General features: G+C 34.5%; 1 protein-coding gene across 1 annotated transcript in view; it reads left to right on the top strand.

The window, feature by feature from the left end:
• Nucleotides 1-26,066, top strand: part of LOC118017833 (catenin alpha-3-like) — a 1,833,615-nt gene that overhangs the window by 1,254,580 nt on the left and 552,969 nt on the right. The window lies entirely within an intron of this gene.

Genomic DNA, 26,066 nt, shown 5'->3' with positions numbered 1-26,066 from the left:
TGTTTAGTTTAGCATGAGCCCCATTCATGATTCTCATTATATCATAACTTTCTCTCTCTTTTTTTTTAAAGATTTTATTTATTTATTTGACAGAGAGAGACACAGTGAGAGAGGGAACACAAGCAGGGGGAGTGGGAGAGGGAGAAGCAGGCTCCCCGCGGAGCAGGGAGCCTGATGTGGGACTCGATCCCAGGACCCTGGGATCATGACCTGAGCCGAAGGCAATCGCTTAACCGACTGAGCCACCCAGGTGCCCATTACATCATAACTTTCAACATCGGTTCCCAGAAATAATGGCATCTTTTCTCACAATCTTCTAGCTGGCTTTATGTATACATCTTTTTTAGTACTAGGCTAGAAGTCCTAAGTCCAAGATCACAGGCCAACCAATGGGTGGAGTACTTTATTTCAGATAGCTAATCATGCTTCACAGAGCAGTGATGGTGGCTGTCACAGCCTGGCAGCTTTTGTGTGGGGGCAGGTTGTCTTAGAAAAAGTTGCAGATGTGATTAGCAGTGAACAACTTTTCTGGTGACACTTTATAATGATCGTTCAGAAATCCTGTTTGTACTCACAGACTGCTGGTTCCTCTGTTTGCCAGGTATAAAAACTGACAACTTAGTTCATGTTTGTGAATTACCTAGAGGATATTCTGTTTTCATGATTTTTATAAAATAATTTCATCTTTTTCTTCGGCTTTCTTTCAGTACTTGATAATAATACTCAATTCTTTTGTTGTTGTTGTTTTCTTTTATAAGAATAAATAATAGAGGCCCTGCAAAGATTTTCACTTTTCTTCTGAGTCAGTTGTGAAAATTTGGGGCTTCTCCGAACATCAGCTGTCCGCATTAAAATATAAACAAAACTTAAAACCTAAAACCAGTGAGAAAGGATTCTTGGACTTTAAACTATTATTTTATTGTCATTGGCAAAGGTAGGGATCACACTGGTAAAATGTTTGCATTATAATAATGTTTTAGAGTGATTAGATCATCTAATATTGACTAACAGCTTTTGAAATAATAACAAATGTCTTTTAACTATTGCTTTTCCCAATATAGATATATCATTGATGATTTTTAAATTGTATGTTTATATAATCACCAAATTTTTCATGATATACAGAACTCAAAATACCAATTTTTAGAAGCCATTTTTGCATTATTTTGTTTTGTCATATACATAGAAAACTCTGAACATAAGTACAATCAGTGTTTTCTTGAAAACCATAACAGATATAGCAACTTCATCAATTTATTATATATTTAAATTTTTTATGTGTAAAAATAAAATGAAACAGTGAACCAAAACCCACCTTTAAAATCAAAGGGATGTTTCACTAAGTTCTTTGACATTTAGTTGTCCAAAAAAGGATCTTTCCAGTTTAGTGTTATTTATGTAATACTTTCAGTATCATCTTGCAATTAATTAGAAAAAATTTTTAAATGCATAGGTCTCCAAACTTTTTGTCCCATCACTGACTGTAGGACTTATCCCCACTCAATTCACTATTCTTTGTTTTTGTTTGTGTGTGGGTGTTTCTTTTTGTTGTTGTTGTTTTATCACTCTCTGAAAATATGTGTAAAGAACACTTGTCAGAGAGTTGCTGGACTGGAAGACTCTTTGACCACATCAAGATCTGTCTTTCTTGTAGACAGAAGATGTTCCTATGTGATGAGATTTGTGAAGCTCTGTCTTTCCAGCCTGCCAAGATGCCTGAAATCCCCAATATTAGTTATCCACATGGGAAAATAAAAAGTTTAAGATCTCCATTTAAGATGCAAATTTGGGAGAGGAAACATATTAACACATGCCTCAACTTTTTGAATCATTGCCTTAATTTACTCATAGTGAATTGTAACCCCAAGAAACTAAGCTCAGAAGAAGTACGCTTTGATAGAAGAGGAAATGACTTGGACCATATGAACTATTTAACAATTACTAAGAACTGACTAAATGTGAGGGTTTGTGAAGATATGAACTTTTTTTCATTTATTCATTCATTCCTTAAATATTTATTGCATAATTTGAAGTGCTAAACCCTACAAAAGTTACTTGAGGTTGAAAAAAAATTTAAAAGTTAGCTAAAGAGATAACTTGCAAGAAACCTGTGATAATGGGGATTGTTGGAGGGAAGGGACCACATGAGGAATGGAGTAAGCTACAGACAATGGTTTGGAATTTTCTAAGACAGAGATTGACCACTTACTGATTAGAATTAGCTCTGTTGTTGCCTTATTGTAAAAGATTTTCTCATTTTAAAGATAGTATCATATTGACTCTCAGTGAAGTATAGTGTTGAAAGATGCTTGGAGATCTCTTTCTTCCATGTTCTAAATTTCTAATACACCCACTTTTCTCCATATCCACTGCTCTCAGCCCCCAGTTCAAACCACTCTCTCTTACTTTATCACCACATAATTTTTCTAGTTGAACCTCCTGTTTCCAGTTTGCTTGAAGGCTTTCAATAGGTATTTGCTGAATGAATAAAAGTATTTATTCCCCATTATAATTCTGTATGAGATTAATTTGAGGAGGTTTATGTCTTATGCTTTGAATAAATGTGTTCATATTTGGAATAAATAGTTTAAGAAATCTTCAAGTTATGAAAAATAACTTCAAGCATTAATCATCACAATGTTCTGTGACCTTGACTTGGTAACACAAAGATAACTCTGATGCTACCATCAAAATTGCACTATCAAAATCCTCCCCATTCATGACATTGTGGTAAACATGATCTTTGGCTTCTAAAAAGTTTTATCTGATTCATTTGACAAAGAAAAATGAAAATAAATAGACTTATAATTTTCTTTCAAAATTAATAAACAAACACATAATATTAGCAAGATAAAAATGTTAAGTCAAACTAAGCACTCTTAATATAATGGTTATGGAATAGGTGCTGGGACTAAAGGATGACCAACATGTATATATCTGTGCAAAGATAAGTTATATAACAATAACCAATTATCTATTTTCATACATTCACTTATATATCTCTTCAATATATACCTATTTGAAATTTTAGTTGATTAAAGGCATCGAGGCATGATGTGTTTCAATAAAAATATATTCTTTTAAAATTGGGATTGAAACAATATTCTGCAAAAATGGATTTTGATAAAAATATACTGAATATCAACTATGTGCAAGGCAATATGCTGGGAAGTAGAGGAGGCTATAAAGAAGGAAAAGGCACAAAGTTTGCTTTCAGAGAACACACAATCTAGTATATCAAATTAAATTCCCAAGGATTTTAATCATCATATTAACAAAATGCTATGCAGTTAATCCTGCTGGAATGTCAGAGTATTGAGGGGAACATTTTTAAGGATATAGCACTTGAACTGAATTGTTGAATTTAACCTCAAAGAAATTGGAATAGCATCCCAGAAAAAGAAAAAAGTGTGTGAAAGTGCACGGTAGCTTTGAGGAAGGGCAAGTTGGCCAGCATTACAGGAACAGAGGGTACATCTGGTTTGGTACTGGGCTTGCAAAGTCAATGGATGATATTATATAAAACCCTAAACATTTGAGGAAGATGTAGATCACCTGAAATATTAACTAGTAGGGTCGCAGACTACATCAGTTTTTCAGATCACTAACTCTGAAAATCACCCTTACAGAATTAGGTAGTAGAGAGCTAAATAATGATTTAATTGTTCTTAGAAGTGAAAATAAAGTAAACCCAATATAAAGCAGGTGTTCCCTCATTTTCTCCACCTCACCTCCAAGGAATTAAAATGTTTAAGACCGACACATCCAAGATGTAACAATAGGAAGGTGAGGTGAGAGCCAATTTGATGACTTAAACCTGGCTCAGGCTGAATAACTTGGGTGCCTGTTTACCAAGAAAAAAAAAAAAAAATCTCTTCTTCATCTGGATAATCCAGTGATGACCTGCAGCCAGGATCTCCTATGCCATTGGCTAAAATCAAGAGACAGTTTTGTGGTTGTAAGATTTTTTTCTCTGGGTCCTTTGTGACTACATTTTCATGTAATGGTATACGCCTCAGTGATCGCTGTGGAGACTGTGGGGAAATCATACAGCTTTACGTAAGTCATAGAAAGGGAGAAAGCATGCTTTCAGAAATGATTGAATAGGCTCTCCTGAAGTAATCCACTATTGCTCTATTGCTAATTAGGCTTTGAATGACTGCCTATACTTATATGATGAAAGAATAGTTTGGGCATGTGAACTGGAATTTATCATGCATCATTTCATGTACTCACAGGCAAGTTCACTCAAGATGCTCTCATTTGAATGAACAATGGGTACCCTGCAGTACTATTGTTTGAATATTATGAATTCAATTTTTAGAAAAGCCATAATTAGAAGTCCTCTTTTGACTTTGTCAAAATCAGATTTGAGAATTTTTATCAGAACTTTAAGGTAGAGCTGGAGTAATCTAATCATCCATAATCTTACTGATGAAATAAATAGCACTAAGGGTTGGTATCTTAGACTGTATATAAAGGTAATAAACATTTCCTAAATTCTGAAGATGCCCTAGCTATGTACTTACAAATGCTCCAAATGACAAAAATAGACCTTTAATAAAGGATTTTCTTAAAATTGCCTCAGTGAATGTATGTACACTATTAGTTACCATATTATTTGCAATAGACACAAATTTCAGAAACTTTCAACAAAAACAGAATCAAAGTGATTACCAAAATTTCATTTGTATTTAGTTATTTCTGGGCGGTGTCTCAACTGTAAGCACATGTATTTAATAAGTATAATTTGGATAAATAAAAATCCTTAATATGGTGAATACTGTGAGAAATTTTATACATTAGTTAAGGGTTTAGAGGGCAAGTTTCTCCTTGCCATACAATACTGCCCCATGTACTTGTAATTCTAAGACATGCTCCTGAGCATTCTGAAAGACCAAAGTCTCCAGCTAGAGATGAAGGGGTTTTAGGCAGGAAAAGCAGGATGCTCCTTACCTACATTTTCTCCAAAGGTAGGAGAAATGGAAAAAGCATGCCTCCTGCTAGATACAGGATCTGAAAGTAGGAAGTCATGTATCTGAGCTTGCAAGTTTGTGTTGGCATAGTTTTAAGAACTTTAATAGCATCCTGGAGAATCTTAACAAAACAATAAAAACCTCTGCTTACAGATTGGCCCCAGAGCTTGTGCTGTGAACAGTTTATGTATATTTGAGAAATACAGCTAAGGATTACATTCTCACAAAGCATATATCATTCCTACTAAGATTTCACCACTAAAGGAAATCTTAGAGTTGAGGCATCAAGACAATGGGCTATATCCCTAGAATCCATGGGAAGCACAAGAAAAGAAGTGTTTGGAAGGGGTTAAGTGTGCTTAAGATTAATGATTTTGTCATTTCCTACCAAATTTATGATCTTTGAGCAATAATTTCTACTCACCAAATGCCCTTCTCTAAAATGTTAATAATTATATTATTTTGCCATGGTCTGAATGTTTGTGTCCTCCCAAATTCCTATGTTGAAACCCTAGTATTGTATGTGAAAGTATTAGAAGGCAGGGCCTTTGGATGGTACTTAGGTCAGGAGGATGAAGCCCTCATAAAGGGGATTAATATTCTCATAAAGGAGACCCTACAGAGATCCCTTGTCCCTTCCATTATGTGAGAATATAGAGAGAAGGCATTGGATGTGAACCAGGAAGAGGGCTCTCACCAGAATGCAACCTTGCTGATACCACAATCTTGGACTTCCCAGTCTCTACAACAGTGAAAAATAAATTTCTGTCATTTATAAACTACCCAGGCTGTATTATTTTGTTAGAGAGGGATTCATTGACTAAAATATATTTATTAATTTATTTAACAAATATATACTGAGCACCTACTAGGTGATGAGATTGTTTTAAATCCTGGAGCTAGAACAATCAATGTAACAGACATAACTCCCTGCCCTCTTAGAACTCACATTTTCACATGGTTGGAAGGATTAAATAAAATGATATATTTAATACGCTTTGAAGAGTGATTAGAACATAATAAGTGGCCCAGTAAAAGAGAGACATTATTACTAGCATCAGTGGCAGACCACTGCTAAAATTTAAAACAGGTATGATAAAGATAAACCTCTTTAAAGGAGCTACCTTGTTAAACCATCCCAATAGTTAGTACATTATAGTTTATCAAAATAACTTAAAAAATTATCTAGCTATCACATGTCAAGATATTAAAAATATATATGATATAATGCCAAATTTTGACAAAATGTAGTAAAATGAGAACTCTTACACACTGCTTCTGGGAAGGTAAATTGTTATAATCTGTTTGAAGAACAAAATAGCACTATGTGGTACCTGGACTATTTTGCCACAAATATCCTTCTCTCTCTCTCTCTACATATATATAGATATATATTGGAGAAACTTGTGCACATATTCATAAAGAAAATTTGTACAAGTATGATCATTATGGATTTTTTTTAGTGAAAGTTTGGAATAATATAAATACCCATAGGTAGGAGAATGAATATAGCAGCAAACATAGTAGTTAAAACAAACTTGTTTCATATGTCAATGGAACAGATTTTTAAAAGCAATATTGAGTAAATTAGCAAGTTTTAGAGCAATGTGAACAGTAGGGTGCCATAAATGCCACATGTAACAAATACATAAGAGTGATTAACTCTGGAGAAGAAAGGGTTGGAAGGGACTGAGAAAGAGTACATGTGAGACTTAGACTGTAACATTTTATTCTTTAAAAGTAGTATCAGATAGAACAAAATCTCATGAAAAAATAACATCCATTATGATTGAAGCACACAGTTTCTGTATTTTATTATGATTTCTTAAACTTTTATAATAAAGGTGTTACAGGAGAAGTAAATGTCAACGTGCAAAGACAGGTGACATGGTTGATTGTGTTCCTGGGTAACATAGAGATCTTCCCAGGCGACCCATATCAGCACCTCTAACTCACCAAATAATGGAGATCATCCAGTATTCTTTTTTTTTATAAAGATTTTATTTATTTTTATTTATTTGAGACAGAGAGAATGAGAGACAGAGAGCATGAGAGGGAGGAGGGTCAGAGGGAGAAGCAGACTCCCCGCCGAGCAGGGAGCCCGATGCGGGACTCGATCCCAGGACTCCAGGATCATGACCTGAGCCGAAGGCAGTCGCTTAACCAACTGAGCCACCCAGGCGCCCGATCATCCAGTATTCTTGAACTTGATTGTGAATCTCAGTAATACAGTTTAAGAAAATGCTTTGTGAAGGTGAACCTAAACCTTTATCAACAGGGTCAGATTCTGATGGAATGATATTTTGTGAGATCTTGTATGATTTTTTTACCCTTGTTTTGTGGGTGAGGGTATCAAAATGATTGCTAGATTTTTTAAAAAATTGTGAAATATTTCAAGCATTCCTAAAAGACTAGAGTGAATAGAATAATAAACAATATAATCTTACCATACAGCTTTACCAAACCTTAACTTTAGTCATACTTGGTACTACATGTAAGATTAAGGACCCTTGTATAACCTTTCCTAGGATTTTATAAATTTCCCTTTACTAAGGAGCTTTGATGAAAGCTCTTGCCTCTTGACAAGCAGGTCTGCATGACAGACATTTTCCTTCTGTTGGATTACATCTAAAACATCAAAATAATTGGAGCCTATTGTAGGGTATTGAATCTTCTTACTTTGGGCATATGAAAACTCAAGGTAAAGCTGAAAAGTATCCCATAGCGGTTTAACAGCATGATTTAAGTGACATTTTTATGCTACCATCTTTATGGCAATTTTGATAGTAAGTAATGGAGGAATGAATGTCTTTGAAGCAAGCACTCAACACACACTTTGATATTTACAAATTCATAATTTATTGCATCAGTCAACAAAAATTTATTGGCAATTTCTATTCACCTTAGAGATACAATGGTGAATAAGACACACTGGACTTATTTATAAGGGATCTATAGTCTAATGGAGGAAATAATACCTCAGATGCCAATTATAACACGGTAAAATAGTTTCTGTTGGGAAAGACACCAAGGCTGTCTTTCTATCAGCAAAGGAATTGTGTGAGAGCCAGTCTTTGAAGCCTCATCATTTTTGAATTTTTACTTGATTTTGTGATTACTCTTTCATATATTGGCATTTAATAGCTCACTATATGGACCTACAAAATTTAATTCAAAGAAGGTTCAAGGCAAAATCCATGTTTACTATAATATTATTTTATTCATCTCTGTAATAATTATGGATGTATAGCAAACAATTTTCAATCTGGTTTTCCATAGCAATTTTTAAATATGACTATTAAAAATCTAAACCAAAAAAAGATATACTTGAAACTGCCAAAAATCTAACACTTAATTGTGATATATTGATTTTTAAAATATCCAGTGCCATCCAGACCAGCTGCCATGCAACTTCCCATAGTCTTTTCAATGTAGTCTATTTTAGGACATTTCAAATGTGGATGAAATGTAGGGTTTTTGTTTGTTTTTTTTATAAAGTTCTCATGTTATATGTGGATATTGGTCATGGGAGGAATGACTTTTTTGTGTATCTCAATAATTCAATATATTATAGCAACATTTAAATTCTCATGGCGTCATTTAATATCTTCTTGCAAGTTTGCATCCACCATTTTGATGCTGGTTTATGTACTTTATGTTTCCATAATAAATTGCATATAAATCCTCTTCACCTAACTACATGGGAAATTTAATGAAAACAGAGATACTCAGTTTTGCAACTTTGCTCTTTCTTTGTGAACTGGGTTATAAAATCTAGTTATTTAAAACTGTATAAATTGTTTATGATCAGTAAATTTTAAGGTAACATATTTAAAGTATAAAAACCAGCTAAGGAATGATGGAGACTTACTCTAAATTGTAGATCAGTTCTATATAGATCTGTTTTATCATATTTAGCCAAAAAAATGTGTGGTGCCCATATTAAAAGTACTTTATTAAAGCATGATATATATTTACACTGTCACAATTTAAATAAATGAATTCATAATTTTTCTGCATCAATATTTATATGGTTCTAATAGCTGTTCCATAGTGCATGTGTGTTTACTTTGGTGCAGGACTTTTTTTATCTTTTTTTTTAATTTAATTTTATTACGTTATGTTAGTCACCATACATCATTAGTTTTTGATGTAGTGATCCATGATTCATTGTTTTCATATAACACCCAGTGCTCCATGGAGTACGTGCCCTGCTTAATACCCATCACCGGGCTAACCCATCCCTCCACCCCCATCCCCTCTAAAACTCTCAGTTTGTTTCTCAGAGTCCATAGTCTCTCATGGTTCATCTCTCTCTCTGATTCCCCCCCTTCATTTTTCCCTTCCTTCTCCTAATGTCCTCCATTCTATTCCTTATGTTCCACAATAAGTGAAACCATATGATAATTGACTTTCTCTGCTTGACTTATTTCACTTAGTATAATCTCCTCCAGTCCCATCCATGTTGATATAAAAGTCAGGTGTTCATCCTTTCTGATGGCTGAGTAATATTTCATTGTATATATGGACCACATCTTCTTTATCCATTCATCTGTTGAAGGGCATCTCGGCTCTTTCCACAGTTTGGTTACTGCGGACATTGCTGCTATGAACATTGGGGTGCATATGGCCCTTCTTTTCACTACATCTGTGTCTTTGGGGTAAATACTACCCAGTAGTGCAATTGCTGGGTCATAGGGTAGCTCTATTTTTAATTTTTTGAGGCACCCCCACACTCTTTTCCAAAGTGGCTGTACCAACTTGCATTCTCACCAACAGTGTAAGAGGGTCCCCTTTCTCCAGAATCTCTCCAACATTTGTTGTTTCTTGCCTTGTCCATTTTTGCCATTCTAACTGGTGTAAGGTGGTATCTCAATGTGGTTTTGATTTGAATTTCCCTGATGGCTAATGATGATGAACATTTTTTCATCTGTCTGTTAGCCATTTATATGTCTTCTTTGGAGAAGTGTCTGTTCATGTCTTCGCCCATTTTTTGACTTGATTATTTGTTTTTTGGGTGTTGAGTTTGAGAAGTTCTTTATAGACCTTGGAAATCAATGCTTTGTCTGTAGTGTCATTTGCAAATATCTCCTCCCATTCTGTGGGTTGCCTCTTTGTTTTGTTGAATCTTTCCTTTGCTGTGAAGAAGCTTTTTATCTTGGTGAAGTCCCAAAAGTTCACTTTTGCTTTCGTTTCACTTGCTTTGGAGATGTATCTTGAAAGAAGTTGCTGTGGCCGATGTCAAAGAGTTTACTGCCTATGTTCTCCTCTAGGATTTTGATGGATTCCTGTCTCACATTGAGGTCTTTCATCCATTTTGAGTTTATCTTTGTGTGTGGTGTTAGAGAATGGTAAAGTTTCATTCTTCTGTATATAGCTGTCCAATTTTCCCAGCACCATTTATTGAAGAGACTGTCTTTTTTCCATGGGATATTTTTTCCTGCTTTGTCGAAGATTATTTGACCATAGAGTTGAGGGTCCATATCTGGGCTCTGTATTCTGTTCTATTGGTCTATATGTCTGTTTTTGTGACAGTACCGTGCTGTCTTGGTGATCACTGCTTTGTAATATAGCTTGAAATCGGGCAACATGATGGTTCTAAGGGGAATATACATAGCCATCCAAGCCTCACTCAAAAAAATAGAAAAGTCCCAAATTCACTGACTAACTCTACACCTTAAAGAACTAGAGAAAAAGCAACAAATGCCTAAGCTATGCATTAGAAGAGAAATAATTAAGATTAGAGCAGAGATCAATGAATTAGAAACCAGAAACACAGTAGATCAGATCAACAAAACTAGAAGCTGGTTCTTTGAAAGAATTAATAAGATCAATAAACCACTGGCCAGACTTATCCAAAAGAAAAGAGAAAGGACCCAAAATAATAAAATTATGACTGAAAGGGGAGAGATCACAACTAACACCAAGGAAATAGAAACAATTATTAGAAATTATTATCAACAACTATATGCCAATAAACTGAGCAACCTGAATGAAATGGATGCCTTCCTGGAAACCTATAAACTCCCAAGACTAAAACAGGAAGAAACTGACAACCTGAATAGGACAATAACCAGTAACGAGATTGAAGCAGTGATCAAAAACCTCCCAAAAAACAAGAGTCCAGGGCCTGATGGATTCTCTGGGGAATTTTACCAAACATTCAAAGAAGAAATAATACCTGTTCTCCTGAAGGTGTTTCAAAAAATAGAAACAGGAGGAAAACTTCCAGACTCATTCTATGAGGCCAGCATTACCTTAATCCCCAAACCAGGAAAAGACCCCATCAAAAAGGAGAATTTCAGACTGATATCCCTAATGAATATGAATTCCAAAATTCTCAACAAAATCCTAGCTAATAGGATCCAACAATATATTAAAAGGATCATCCACCACAACCAAGTGGGATTTATCCCCAGGATGCAAGGGTGGTTCAACATTCGCAAATTAATCAGTGTGACAGAACACATTAATAAGAGGAGAGAGAAGAACCATATGGTCCTTTCAACAGATGCAGAAAAAGCATTTGACAAAATACAACATCCTTTCCTGATTAAAACTCTGCAGAGTATAGGGATAGAGGGAACATTCCTCCAGTTCATAAAATTCATCTATGAAAAACCCACAGTGAATATCATCCACAATGGGGAAAAGCTGAGAGCCTTTCCCTTAAGATCAGGAACACATCAAGGATGCCGACTCTCGCCACTATTGTTCAACATAGTACTAGAATCCTAGCAACAGCAATCAGACAACAAAAAATAAAATGTATTCAGATTGGCAAAGAAGAAGTCAAACTCTCTCTTTTTGCAGATGACATGATACTTTATGTGGAAAACCCAAAAGACTCCACCCCCAAATTACCAGAACTCATACAGCAATTCAGTAATGTGGCAGGATACAAAATCAATGCACAGAAATCAGTTGCTTTCTTATACACTAACAATGCAACTGTAGAAAAAGAAATTAGAGAAATGATTCCATTTACAATAGCACCAAAAAACATAAGTTACCTCAAAATAAACCTAACCAAAGAGGTAAAGGATCTATACTCTAGGAACTACAGAACACTCATGAAAGAAATTAAGGAAGACACAAAAAGATTGAAAACTATTCCATGCTCATGGGTTGGAAGAATAAACATTGTTAAAATGTCTATGCTACCCAGAGCAATCTATACCTTCAATGCCGATCAAAATTCCAATGACATTTTCAAAGTGCTGGAACAAACAATCCTAAAATTTGCATGGAATAAGAAAAGACCCTGAATCACCAAGGAAATGTTGGAAAAGAAAAAGCTGGGAGTATCTTTTTTTTGGGGGGGGGGGGGGGATGCTACTATTAATATGTGTGGAAACATCCCAGGAACTCTAAGCGTTTTATAGATTTATCCTGATTTATTGTTCCACCTAAAAAGAATTTTGCTAGTATAATCAGGTTTAAAATATAGAAGCCTGCCCCAAAGAATTCCTGAATTGTTCGAATTCTCTAGGACTATAAATAAGAATGATGTTACTTTTAGCTCCTCTCTAATATTAAAGGTACTTAAAAGTGCTTCTTTTTCAGAGTAGCCTAGTATCCCCTATTAAAAATTAGTTTTCTTCTCAAATTAGTTTTTGCCTATTTTTTTTTGGAGGTCATGTATAAACCATAATTCTGGGTTTTTCCATCTTGAACTTTCTTGAATCAGAGAGAAAGATATACCTAATTCTTAAGGCTAACTTTTGATTTGTTATTCAGCTTTTGAGTCAAATAATTAACAAAAGTTCAAATCTCTTCCTCTATAAGCCTTTGGTTGTCCATGAAGATACAGCTGAACAATTTTGTAGATCATGATAAAGCAAAATAAATATCCCTTTGAGCTAGACTAAATATGCTTTGAGTGGGAAAATGAGACTCTTCTTTCTTATCAGAAGTTAGTGAGATTCTGGAGGTGAATTTAAATGTGAGAAAAACAAAACAATTAAAAAACACTCAAAACATCAGATTAGTAAAGATGAAGTCAAAGAACGAGAAGCAATCCGATACAGTGGATGTGTGCTGATTGTTAGGTTTTACTTCATTGCAGAGCTTTACACAACGTTTGGTATACTGCAGATACTTAATAAGCATTTGTTTAATTAAATTTGTTTTACTTAATAAGCTCTCATTTGGTTTTCACAGGAGTAACCTTCAAGTAATTGAGGGTAGATTTACTTTTTACATTTCACAACCTCCCAACACAGGTTTTAGGGCAAAGCCAGAGTGTATATGTAGCATAACTATTCTAGGCGACTGCAAAAATTAAGCATAGCTATGCAAAGTGATTTTTCTTGTTGGTATAATAATGCTGTTTCCAAATCAAGCCTTTGCCTAGCTATGTAATTGCACAGAATGATCACTGTGCACCTTTCACCAATGTAAAAGATTAAGCTCATTTCCTACAGGGCTAAAGGTTTATGTGCCAAGATCTTTATTTCCTAATGTAAAACCTGATGTGTTTTAATTTTGATTTTGTAATTCACTAAGCTTAAATTTTTTTTCTGTTTAATTAGGCACTAACAAGTGATATGAAATGTAAGATATATATGTATTTCAAACGGTTTATGACACGTACCTAAATGATTGTCTTGACAGTAGAGGAGAAAACTTTAAGGTGCCTTTGGAAAAATATCTCTGAACAAAATAAAAATCTTGTTTTTGCCACATTTTAAATGTCATCTGGCTGTGTGCTATTGAATTGTCAGAATTTTAAGTAGTAAGTAAAAATTCAGTTTATCCGCCAGTGACATATATAAGAAGTTATAAGGAAGCACACATTTACTGTGATTCCACTGAAAGTTCAGTATTTTTCCCCTTTGAAAATACAAAAGTGTATTTTGTATAGGTTCCTTACTATCCCTCTTGTGTTTTTAAATAAAATCAATTAAAATTGAGAAGATGTTGTTGTTGTTGTCAGAAATATGACTTATTTAGCAAACAGGACTAAGAATAATGTGTTGGGCAGCTATGTGTAGGTTGTGCTCATTGGTAATAAAATATCACAAATCTACCTTTTTTTAAAATTCAGATAGTGACAGTTTATTACAGGAAAGAATTTAAAATACCGTTGTATCACATAAATTTGGGAACTGACCCTCAGAACAAAAATCTATAGGTATAGTTTTTTGATATATAGATTTCCTACAAGGATAATCTGATTGCTATTGGACTTTTATTATCCATATCTTCTGGTTTACGATTGGTACGATTCTAATTCCCTCCCTGTTCTATTTCTTTTAAAAAATGTCCACGAGTGCAAATGGTATGTTGGAAGATGGTGGAGAATTATGTGATTTGTCTTGTTCTTGGCCTGTGATATATTTTACATAGAAAACTGAAGAAAATATGATTTTGTATTGCTGATGTGCTATCAGCAACCAAATGACCTTTATCATCTTAAATACATAATATGTCATGTCAATCAGAGTAAGGTTTGATTATTAAAAGATAAATTAGCCCTACACAGACCTTGCTCCAATCATGCCTTTTTCTGCCCTTTTCACCATATTCGTCTCAATCTGCTTAAATCCTATCCTCAGACACCACTTTATCCTTTTAACCTTTCTTTCTCCTTTAAACCTCTCTATGCTCTCTCATAATCTTGGATTTGTACTGAAACTTTTATCACTTTCTGCCTTTTACTGTAGTTACTTTTATATATTTTTGTTCTCTATTATTGGGCTGGAGGGCTATTGTTATTGGGTGAACTGTGTCCCCCCAAGTTTATATGTTGAAGCCGTAACTCTCAGTACCTCAGAATGTGACTGCATGTGGAAATCGGGTTGTTAAAGGGTCATTAGAATGAGCTCTAATCCAATATGACTGGTGTCTTTATAAAAAAAAGAAAGTAGTAAAAACAAAACAAAACAAAAAGGAAAGTAAGACACAAGATATGTACAGAGGGAGAACATGTGAAGACATAGGGAGAAGACAGCTATCTGCTAGCCACGGAGAGAGGCTTCAGGAGAAACAAACTCTGTCAACAAACCCTTTGATCTGAGGCTTCTAGCCTCCAGAACTGTGGGAAAATAAAGTTTTGTTGTTTAAGCCACATCAATCTCGGATACTGTGTTCTGGCTGCCCTAACAAACTAATACAGCTATTATTCATCTTTGTTGCTGGACCACTTAGCACAGTACCTTGTACCAAATAGTATCTTAACAAAAGTCATTCAACTGATTTCCTACACAGCTTATTCACTGTAAACTTAAGTTTTATTTCAGTGAAGTAGAGGAGCATAAGACAATTCCCTCTTTGATCCTTAACATTGAAAAAATACATAGCAGCACGTTTCAATGATCCAGGCTTCCCTTCCAGCATTGTTTTTATTTTTTTTTATTGTCTTTCAAGACTGAATTTAAGATTTATTTATTTATTTGAGAGAGAGAGAAAGAGAGAAAGAAAGCAGCAGGGAGGAGCAGAGGGAGAGGGAAAAAGAAACCCAAGCTGACTCCGTACTGAGTGCAGAGCCCAACATGGGGCTCGGTCTTAGAACTCTGAGATCATGACACTTCACCAACTGCACCACCCAGGTACCCCAAGACTGAATTTATTTTGACAGCTGGGGACCCCTGATATTCTGTAAGAATTTCTGATTTGTCCATTGGTTTACTTAACTGAATTCTGGTATGGACCATATTGTAAGAGTTATACTTTTGTTTCTTAATTATCACAGTAATAAAATAGTAATTATGACATTAAGTCAAAGTAGTAGAAATTACTTCCTTGTCATACTTTAAAATATAGATTTATTAATGTATTTTTTATCTTATTTTGAATACTACATAGTTAAATAATTTCCTTATGACATCAACTAATTCACCAGATTATTCCATGGAATTAAAAAAATCAAGGCTCATATTTTTGTATTAGTATGATTTCACAGTAGATACGGTGATAGTTAAAACTTTTTCCTTAGGATTTTAAGATTTAGGTTTAGGATATATGACCTATATGGCTTAAGTAAGTGTCCAATTAACTGAGGGAGAATGTGAAAATGATATAGAAAATAAAGGGAAAAAATAAAATGTTCTCTTTTTATCTATCACTCTGGGCTATGTAGTTGGTAGGAAATTTCCTTAGATTTCTGTCATTACTGCCTGGTGGAAACAGTTTTTATACATGAGCTAAACAAAATCACTTCCAGTGTATTTTCCTTTCGTCTACAATGAAGTTTGGTCAAATTTCCCAATTACATCAGTGTTTTTATATCCTGTTAATGATTAGTGAGATGTAAAGGATCCCAACTGTGCCATTAAATATTACATTGATCTCTGTATCTCCAGATACTAGTGAAATATTATGTAAATGATAGCTTGTTTTTTATCTTTAGCCATTGTCTCTTTAATGTCTCATTAATCCACCAAATTCAAGTCTATATCATGGCTTTTTAAAATACATTCTAATAATAACTTTCCTCATATTCATTATCTTATTCTTAATAAAGTTTGGTTTCTTTTTTATCCTGATGGAAAGTGATCCTCAAATGTGAATGTTAGGTGGTAGGGTGGATAAATAACTCTGAGAGCTTATGGGAATTTTTCAGGAATAATTTTATCCTCCTGAATCATAGTGGTATATGAATATGCTATGCTATAGTGATCAATATGTTAATACACTGAAAAATAGACACATTTTAACTGGATGTTAATGGGGTATAATGTGGCAAATATTTGTTACAGATTGTTGGGTTGGTGATGCGGCATGGAATATGGGCACCACTCCCACTTTCTCCTCTGCTTTTGCTATCCAGCACTCACCCTGCAGAGGGAATCACTGTTTATCATGTGTCCTCCCTCACTTAACAATTTTGTGGATTTGGGCAGATTTCTTAATATCCTTCATTTCCTTATTCTGTAAAATGAGAGTAATACTTCGTACCTGCCAGGATAATCTTTGAAGCTAAATAGACAATCATTGTGAAAGTGCATAGCAGAATGACTGTGGCACACAGTCCTCTCTACAATATTGGCTGACTCTAAATCAAAGTTACTAAATATGAATGCCTTCAGCCTTCCTCCTTTCTGTATATAGGAGTTATTACATTTCCTATTTCTTAACCTTCAAATATCTTAACAATCTCTATGTCTGATAGGATAATTTATTTTCTTCCATCTCCTACTTCATTGATCTTAAGAGTTTGGGAAGATTTACTCTAGGTGCCCTGTTACCCAATGGCATACTTCTTTGTTAATTTAAATATAAATCATAGAAATAAGCTTGTGACTATTTTTAGTACAAATAGAAGAATGATGAACCGTAATTTTAAAAGCAGATCTTTGGTATTGGAATTTTTAGTGTGTTTCCCCACTGTCTCTGGAAGTGTTCAGAATGCATAACCAATATGTAATACCCTGAATGCTACCTGGCAGTATCTGCTTCATACTGCTTTATTGTCTAGGTGATTAATTGGAACTTGTTTTTCTTTTGTCATTTTTTTAAATGCTGTGTTTTTGTGTGTGTGTGTGTTTAAAATTTATTTATTTGTTTATTTGACAGAGAGAGAGAGAGAAAGAGAGCATAAATAGAGTGAGTGGTAGAGGGAAAGGGAGAACCAGGCTCCCAGCTGAGCAGGGAGCCCAGTACTGGGCTCAATCTCAGGACCCGACCCTGGGATCATGACCTGAGGTGAAGGCAGATGCTTGACTGAGCCACCCAGGCACCTCTTAAATGCTGTTTTTATTTAATACTTAGAGATGCTAGTGGGCAATGAACTGTGTCTCCAGCTTTCTGTGGAAGAACTTCTCACATTAATAATAGTGTAGTATTTGTAGACAAAATCCAAGAAAAAAAATGTAGAAGTGCCAGGCGGATTTGAAAGTTCATGAACACTCAGACTTCCAAAGAAATTAAATGACAAGGAAGATACAAAGTATTACCTTCTTAACCTTTTGAGCATATTTGTTGAGGAGAGCAGATGGATAAAGGTTTAGGAGGATTTATACAGCTCTTATGATTTTAGATGGCTATTAATAGTTCTTGTTGTCACTGCATTGTCTTTGTTGCAAATCATTCATCTCTTTGGTCTGTCTTTCATTGTGGTTTCACAAAAGAACTGAAACTGACATTATAAAATTATTTTATATAGTACAACACACTGAATTATTATTAATTGAAGGAGAAAGCATGCTTTGGTTAGAACATTAGTTTTCTATTTTATAATTATGTCATCATTGATCTTTTAATTGTTCCAGATGAATATTTTGTCTTCTTGCCTTATTCCTGTCTCCTTATTCTTTGTGAATTGGATCTAGCAATTAGTAATATTCTCACTATATTCCCTGAAGCATTTATCTGTGCTTTTCAGTATAATTTGGTATGCTCATAGTAGTTTTCAATTCCTTTTTCCAACACAAGTCATAAAACCCCATTTTTCATATCAAAGAAGAACAACTTATAACAGTGGGTAGATCATTCAGACAGCAAATCAATAAGGAAACATCAGCCTTAAAAGACATGTTAGAATAGACTTAACAGGGGCATGCGGGTGGCTCAACTCGAACTTGAGGTCAAGCCCCCATGTTGGGCTCCACACTGGGCCAGGATGTACTTAAAAAAAAAATAGACTTAGCAGATATTTACAGAATGTTCCAACCCAAAGCAACAGAATTAGCATTCTTCTCAAGTGCACATGGAACATTTAGGTAGATCATATGTTAGTCCACAAAACAAATCTTAATAAATGAAAGAGGGTTACAATCATATCAAGCATCTTTTCTGACCACAATATTATGAAACAAGAAATTAATGACACAAAGACAACTGAAAAGTCTACAAATATGTGGAGATTAAAATACCAAACAACTAATGGGTAAAAGAAGAAATAAAAGAGAAATCCAAAAAGATATTGAGTCAAATGAAAATGGAAATATGCCAAAATTTATGTGACAGCAAAAGCTGTTGTAAGAAAGAAGTTCATAGTGATAAATGCCTACCTCAAGAATCATGAAAAGTCTCAAACAACCCAACTATACACCTCAAGGAACAAGAAAAATAACAACAAATGAAACCCAGAGTTAGTAGAAGGGAGGAAATAAAAAGATTAGAGCAGAAATAAATAGAATAAGACAAAAAGACTAAAAGGAAAAATCAGTGAAATTAAGAGTTGTTTCTTTTAAAGATAAAATTGACAAACATTTAGCTAGACTCAGCAAGAAAAAAGAGAGAAGATTAAAAAAAATAAAATCAGAAGTGAAAAAGGAGATGTTATAGTTGATACAACAGAAATACAAAGGATCATAGGAGACTACAATGAACAACTATACACCAACAAATTGGACAACCTAGAAGAAATGGATAAATTCCTAAAAATATACAACCTCCTAAGACTAAGTCATGATGACATAGAAAATCTAAACAGATCAATTACTAGAAAGGAGATTGAGTCAGTAATCAAAAATGTCCCAAGAAACAAAAGTCCAGACCAGATGGCTTCACTAGTGAATTCTACCAAACATTCAAAGAAGAATTAATACCAAATCTTCTCAAATTCTTCCAAAAAATAGAAGAGAGAGGTCTCTTCCAAACACATTTTAAAGGCCAGCATTACTCCAATACCAAAATCAGACAAGATGTCACAAAAAAGAGAATCACAGGCCAATACCCTTGGTGAACATAGATGCAAATATCACCAAAAAAATACTGTCAAACAAAATTTAATAATACATTAAAAGATCATACACCATGATCAAATGGAATTTGTCCTAGGGATCCAAACATGGTTCATTCTCTTCAAAATGAAAGATTAAAATCATATGATTATTTATGTAGATGCAGAAAAAAAATTTGACAAGATTCAGCATCCATTTTTGATAAAAACTCTCAACAAGGTGAATATAGAGGGAATGTACCTCAACATATCAAAGACCATGTTTTGCAAGGCCACAGGTAAAATCATATTCAGTGGTCAAAACTTAAAGATTTTCCTCTAATATTAGGAACAAGATCAGAATGTCCACTCTTGCCACTTTCATTCAACATAGTATTGGCAGTCCTAACCAGAGCAATTGAAAGGGAAATAAAAGCCATCCACATTGGAAAGGAAGAATTAAATCAGTCACTATTTTTAGATAACACAATATGATACATAGAAAACCCTATTTGGGGTTTCATATTGGTCACAATTCTGATGCAGAGACCAGAAAACAGATTCCACTCTAGACAATTTGAATAAAAGGGTTTATTACAGCATGTCAGATGGCTTATGGAATTTTTAAGACAATTGAATAAAAATCTATAGGATGAGATTCCAGAATCTATTCTTAAGTCTATATTGCAGAACCAGACTGCCAAAGGAGCTGCTTCTCATGTAATGTTTAAGAAGCTGCTTGTCAAATCAAAGGGCATCCCTTATTACATATATAAATATAGGACTGCCTCAGACTCACATGCTAAATTAGCTATAGTTACTTGTTCTGGAACAGCATTACAATGTTCCAGTTAGGAAAACTCAAGTGTAAAATCAGGAACCTGCCACCATTGCTTGAAGGTGCCACGTCATGCCACTTTTTCTGCTATCAAGAAGGCATTTCTGCTAAGTCAGGAAGCTTCAGAGACATTTTGGCTCCAGAATCATACAGACACCCCTTGCTGTAATCCACCTTGATTGAAATACCCAATCCAATTTATCTCAGCTCAAATTTCAAGGCTCATGTGCTTGCATCTGATGTAGAACCTGAATGAAACTTGGATCATCAGATAAAAATGAATTAGAGAAATTTTTGTTTTAGCTTCCTGCTCTCCAGAGGCAAGGAACGTCGCACTAGAAGAAAATTAGAATAAATATTCTGAGCCAACCTCCATAACTGCATTAGACTTCACTCTTACTTTTCCACATTCATCTTTGAAAATTTCAAACTTTTTATGTGATTCTTTACAGAGAATTATGTTTGGTCCCTCTTTGAGCATAGTCCCAAAGTCTAGAACATCCCTATTGTAAATAAGTGCTTAATAAATACCTATTCAATGAAGATGAAGAAGAAGAGGAGGAGGAAGAAGAGGAAGAGGAAAAAGGACAACAACAACAACAAAGGGATAAACCCAACTGCTTAGACCAGATGGTGAGAAATCAAATGACAGGGAACATGATTAAAGAGCCATTAAGCTCCTATTTTGCTTTTGTCTTCTCAATCAATGAGAATGATCTTTAAACTAGATGGGGTATAACAAACATGGTTAAGGGGATTGAAGACCAATTGGTACAATAATAAAAGTACCTGGTTGCTTTAAATTGCATCAAGTCTCTAGACTAGACAAATCACATCCTAGAGATCTGAGGGAACTGACAGATGTTGATGTAGAACTACTTTCAGTAATTTTTGCAGAAGCACAGGGAATAACAAGAATGCTAGAGAACTGAGGAAGGGAAAATGCTCTTGTAGTTTTCACAAACAAGGAAAACAAGTGGTTACTATCCTTAATGGTTGAATTTGAACAAACTTCCAAAATAAATATTTAAACAAGTTATAATTATATACAAAAAAGAAGTTGGTGAATTCACTAAAAACCAAGCTTCCTACATGAAGGGGTATTCTTCTGTTATGGTTGCTAGATCAAGAGATAAAGGGGATTATGCTGAAATGGATGGTATATAGGGATTTACAAGATATTTAGAATTGTCATGAATTCCTTATTGGGAGCATTGAGAAAGATGGAAAATTGGTGGGGGTTGCCGTTTGTTTCTTTTTTTAAGATTTTATTTGTTTATTTTAGAGAAAGAGAGCACAGTAGCGGCGGGAACAAGGGGGAGGGAGAAGAAAAGGGAGAGAATCTCAAGCAGACTCTATGCTGAGCATGGAACCCAAAGGGAGGCTTGATCCCACAACCCTGAAACTGACAGAGCTGATTAAATCAATTTCTATTTGGGGTGAGGAGGCTAATATATGTGACCAACTGGTGAAGGATTACAAGCTAAATATGTGTAGTGAGGACGATATGATCAGAGAAAGGATAAGAATGATTCCTGGTGGACTGACTAGGGAACATTTAAAAAAGAAAGAAGGAAAAAAAGTAGAATCTGTAGTGAGCCTTGATGGCAGGAAGCCATTCAAAAGACTAAAATAGGGAAGAATAAAGAGAATGGCATCATGGCCCCCTTATGGCGCCTCTTACACACTGCCTTACAATCATTTGTGTTAGCAAAATTAAGAATCTCTTTCATTTGGAATCAGACCATACTTGAATTCTTTTAGTTGTAATGTTTCACATACTTTTTAAAAATTTTTCTGTAGTTTCTATACCATACATTATTCAGCTATTATCCATACTGTTTCTAGCCCTTTGCCTGAAGGTGGGAATTTTCAATTGTCTGGTGGTCCCAGACTGCCCCAGTGGTAGCGAAGAATGGAAGACAGAGGGTTATTTGTAGGCCTCTGTAGTTCATGCAGGCTATCATTCTAAAAAAGGGAGAGAACTTTTTCTAACCCTTTTAATATACTCCGCTTGAAACAAAATTAGGCTGCCATTTGAAGTCCTACTGTAACTCCTTTTGCCTCTGTGGGGACACAGACAAGTTTTGCCCTAAAATCCATTTAAGGATAAAAAAAGCAAGCAAAAACAATTCCTAAATAAAAAGGATTTTAAGTAGGAGACCAAAGATGGACCTAATTTCCCATAGGAAAAGATGTAGCTTTCTTTCAGGGAAGATTAATTAAAAAAAATAAATGATCATTATTCTTAATTTCATGTGTTCTTCTGAGAGCAAGTAGTATGTTAAAGAGATGTTAACAAGCTTCTCCAACCCATTTGGAGAAATTTAAAAAAATTCATAAACTTTTCAGCTAGACTATTTAGTTCTGGAGAACAAGAAATTTAATGTTTTACTTTTTGTATCTCCCACAAAACCCTATAACTATCTTTGTATGCAGTAGGTCCCTACCAAATATGTGTGGAATGAAACATGAAGCTCTTGTAGGGCATGACTATGGTATACAATTGGTATTCTGATGAAAATAGGAATGAAAGAATTATCCTTGGCGATAGTGGTTTACGATTTTTGTGTGTGTTGGGGAGGGATGGAGAGCAACAGAATTACCTATATAAAATAGTCAAAAGTAGAGTGGCTAGGGTTGAAGTTTCTAGGTGTCCAAGGTCCCATCCCTTTTCATGTTACCTATAGCCCTTTGCTTGAGGCCTTAGGACTTTGGAGAAATTTTAAAATATAGATATATTTTGCATCATAAGATCTTATGCATCATAAGATTTGGGGATTTGTATCAGGCAGGACAGGTGAAGTTATATATTGATAGCAAACAATGAAACAAGTCTGTAGCTTAAGATGAAAAGGTTTAGAGGCACCTGGGTGGCTCAATCAGTTAAGCACCTGCCTTCAACTCAGGTCATCATCTCAGGGTCTTGGGATCAAGTCCCACGTCAGGCTCCCTGCTAAGCAGGGAGTTTGCCTTTCCCTCTCCCCAGCTCCACTTGTTCTCTTTCTCTCTCTCTCTCAAATAAATAAAATCTTTTTTTAAAAAGATGAAAAGGTTTATTTCTCACTATATTATGTGTTCATTGTTTGTTGAAAATCAGCAAATTTGTGTCTGAACGTGTTAGTCACTCAGAGATCCATACTGATGAGGGTTCTATCTTCATACAAGTTTAATCATGCAAAAAAGCAAGAAAAAGAGGGAACGTCACATGTACTTCTGCTAGGAAATGCTATTTTGCTAACATTTCATTTCCCGTGGCCACACTGCATGAGTTCAAATAGGCTGAGAAATTTAATCTATGCAAGAGAACTGACATTTGAGAATTGCCCTTATGCTACCACAGATACATTCCTAAAATCCCATTTTCTCAATAATAAATCACTTACCTATAGTTCATGAATTTATATATTTTAGGTTTACATTTTTAACCTATCATAGAAAAATAAGCTCATATGTTGATCACACTGTGTTAAATTTCATTTTGTATGTTGAAAACTGCTTCAGGCTGAAAGGATTCAAGCATTCTGGATTGAATGAACAAGTTCTTCTCTTCTTCATCATATCAACTTTTAAAGATTGTTGTCATATTCTTCCTAAATGTCTGTCTTACAAACTTAAAATAGGTATTAAACAAATCTGATGTATCTTCTGTGTGCAAAATGACATGAGTAAACACTGTATAACTTGTATTCTAATAGAATAAATAGCAGACTTAGGTAAAATATCATTAAAAATATATAATTAAGAAGTTAAATGTTAAAAACTTCAGAGTATATAATTATCTCCAAAGTTAGGAAAGAGACCCCACAGAGTGAGGCACAAAAAATACACCATAATTGGAATATGTGTATTTACTCATATAAAAATGATAAACATGGAGATTATCCATTTTCTAATTCCCATTTTATATAAACCATCAAAATAAATGTGTTTTATTCAATACTGACATCTGAATGTTCTCACTAAGGTTGTTTACTCAAGAAATGAAAACCAATATTTTTTATGCACACAGAATATTGTGCGTATTTGCCAATAAATAAAAGGCCTTTTGGTCAAGTTTTTATTTCCTAGTTAGGCCCTTAGGTGATGGGAACCTGTCTGAATTTCATAATCTCTTGCCTCAGCATCCTGTAACCGCCAGTCATAAACAAAGAATCCAATGGTTCAGAGGCTCTCTCTTCTTCCTAAAGTACCCAATCAAATGTGTTAATGAGCTTCAGTACAGCAAAATTCTCTGTGATTGCCATAGGATAAGTGTACACAAAGCATTATGACAGAAAAACAGGGAGGAGTCTTCATGTAAGAAGTTGTGTGTATCTCTGTAAAGTTGGGGAGTCGCAAGAGGAGGAGATACCATGAGTGATTATTTTTAACTCTTTATATCTTCCACTCTTTATATATTTCCACTCTTTATATTTTCCACTTTTCTTTTTACCTTCTCTTTATTCACAACCCAGAATCACACACAATATTTGAGTATTTAATTGTCCTTTAATCAATTTTGAATATGTTCATTCAACAAATATTTTGGAAAGGTAATCAAAACCTGTGATAAACCATTTATGGGCAAGAGATGAGTTAACAATTGTCTTTGCTGTTTCTCTCTTTTTTTTTTTTTGTAAAGATAGTTTAATCACTTCTAAGCAAAACTTTGGTAATCTGAATTTTGGATTTTTTCAAACTCTTGGGTAGACACCAGTCAGTTCTGATGAGTCTGTATTATCAATACAATCTAGAACATCCTACGACATAGCATTCTTTGATGCAATACCTCTGTCTTGAGACCTTTGCTCTGTCTCTAGCCACTCTCCTTCCCCTAGAACACCTAAGGAAATTACTTTTATAAATCATATACTCCCATATAAAGTGTTTTAGATTCTTTTGGGTCTTCTCAATTATATCTTTTCACTTTAGACTTTTCACTTTCTTTTTTCCACTTTGGTACAGTCAGTTAAAAAACTTCTCAAGACTAGATGATGCCTCATATGAACCCTTCCGATGTGTCAGTTCATCATACATACTATATTAAATAGTTATTTTTATATTTTTATTCCTATGATATCTAATTTGAAATATTTCAGCTTAAGCATCATGATATGTAAGTCTGAATCATTTATGCTACACTGTGTGGACATTTGTTTAGTCAAGAATTTCACACTGGCATTCTAATCAGGAAACTTTTACTCCACAGAAATTACTAAAAGCCATTCTGTTATCACTATCTGATCAACATCAGAGGCTTTAGCAGTCAGCAGTATGAATGTTAGAAATGGGTTTTCACTGGTGAAATGAGTGGCTTGTTAATTAGTATAATGGGTTTGAGAAATAAGGCTCATGCATGATGCATTTAGCCTGGATGCTTATGGATACCTACCCAGCCTTATTCCCTAATTGATCTTGTGTCCAAGAATATTGGGAGATTCCTGAGTTCTTGATGCTTACTATAAATGTATTATTCCTTTGGAATATTATTATAGTATTTCAAGTGATTCATCATACCAGATGTGGTCCAGTTACTTCAAAAGACACTTATCTGTGTCTTCATCAACTTACAGAAGAGCTTTGTGAATGATTTTGTTCCCACTCACTAATAAATATCATTTAATAAATACCTGGAGGAGTGGCAGAATTTGGAGGGAGACAT

This window comes from Mirounga leonina, unplaced genomic scaffold, assembly GCF_011800145.1.
Source record: "Mirounga leonina isolate KUSES-001 unplaced genomic scaffold, KU_Mleo_1.0 Mir_106, whole genome shotgun sequence".
NCBI lineage: Eukaryota > Metazoa > Chordata > Mammalia > Carnivora > Phocidae > Mirounga > Mirounga leonina.
Note: the sequence above shows the minus strand (reverse complement) of the source record. Positions and strands in the feature narration are given on the sequence as shown.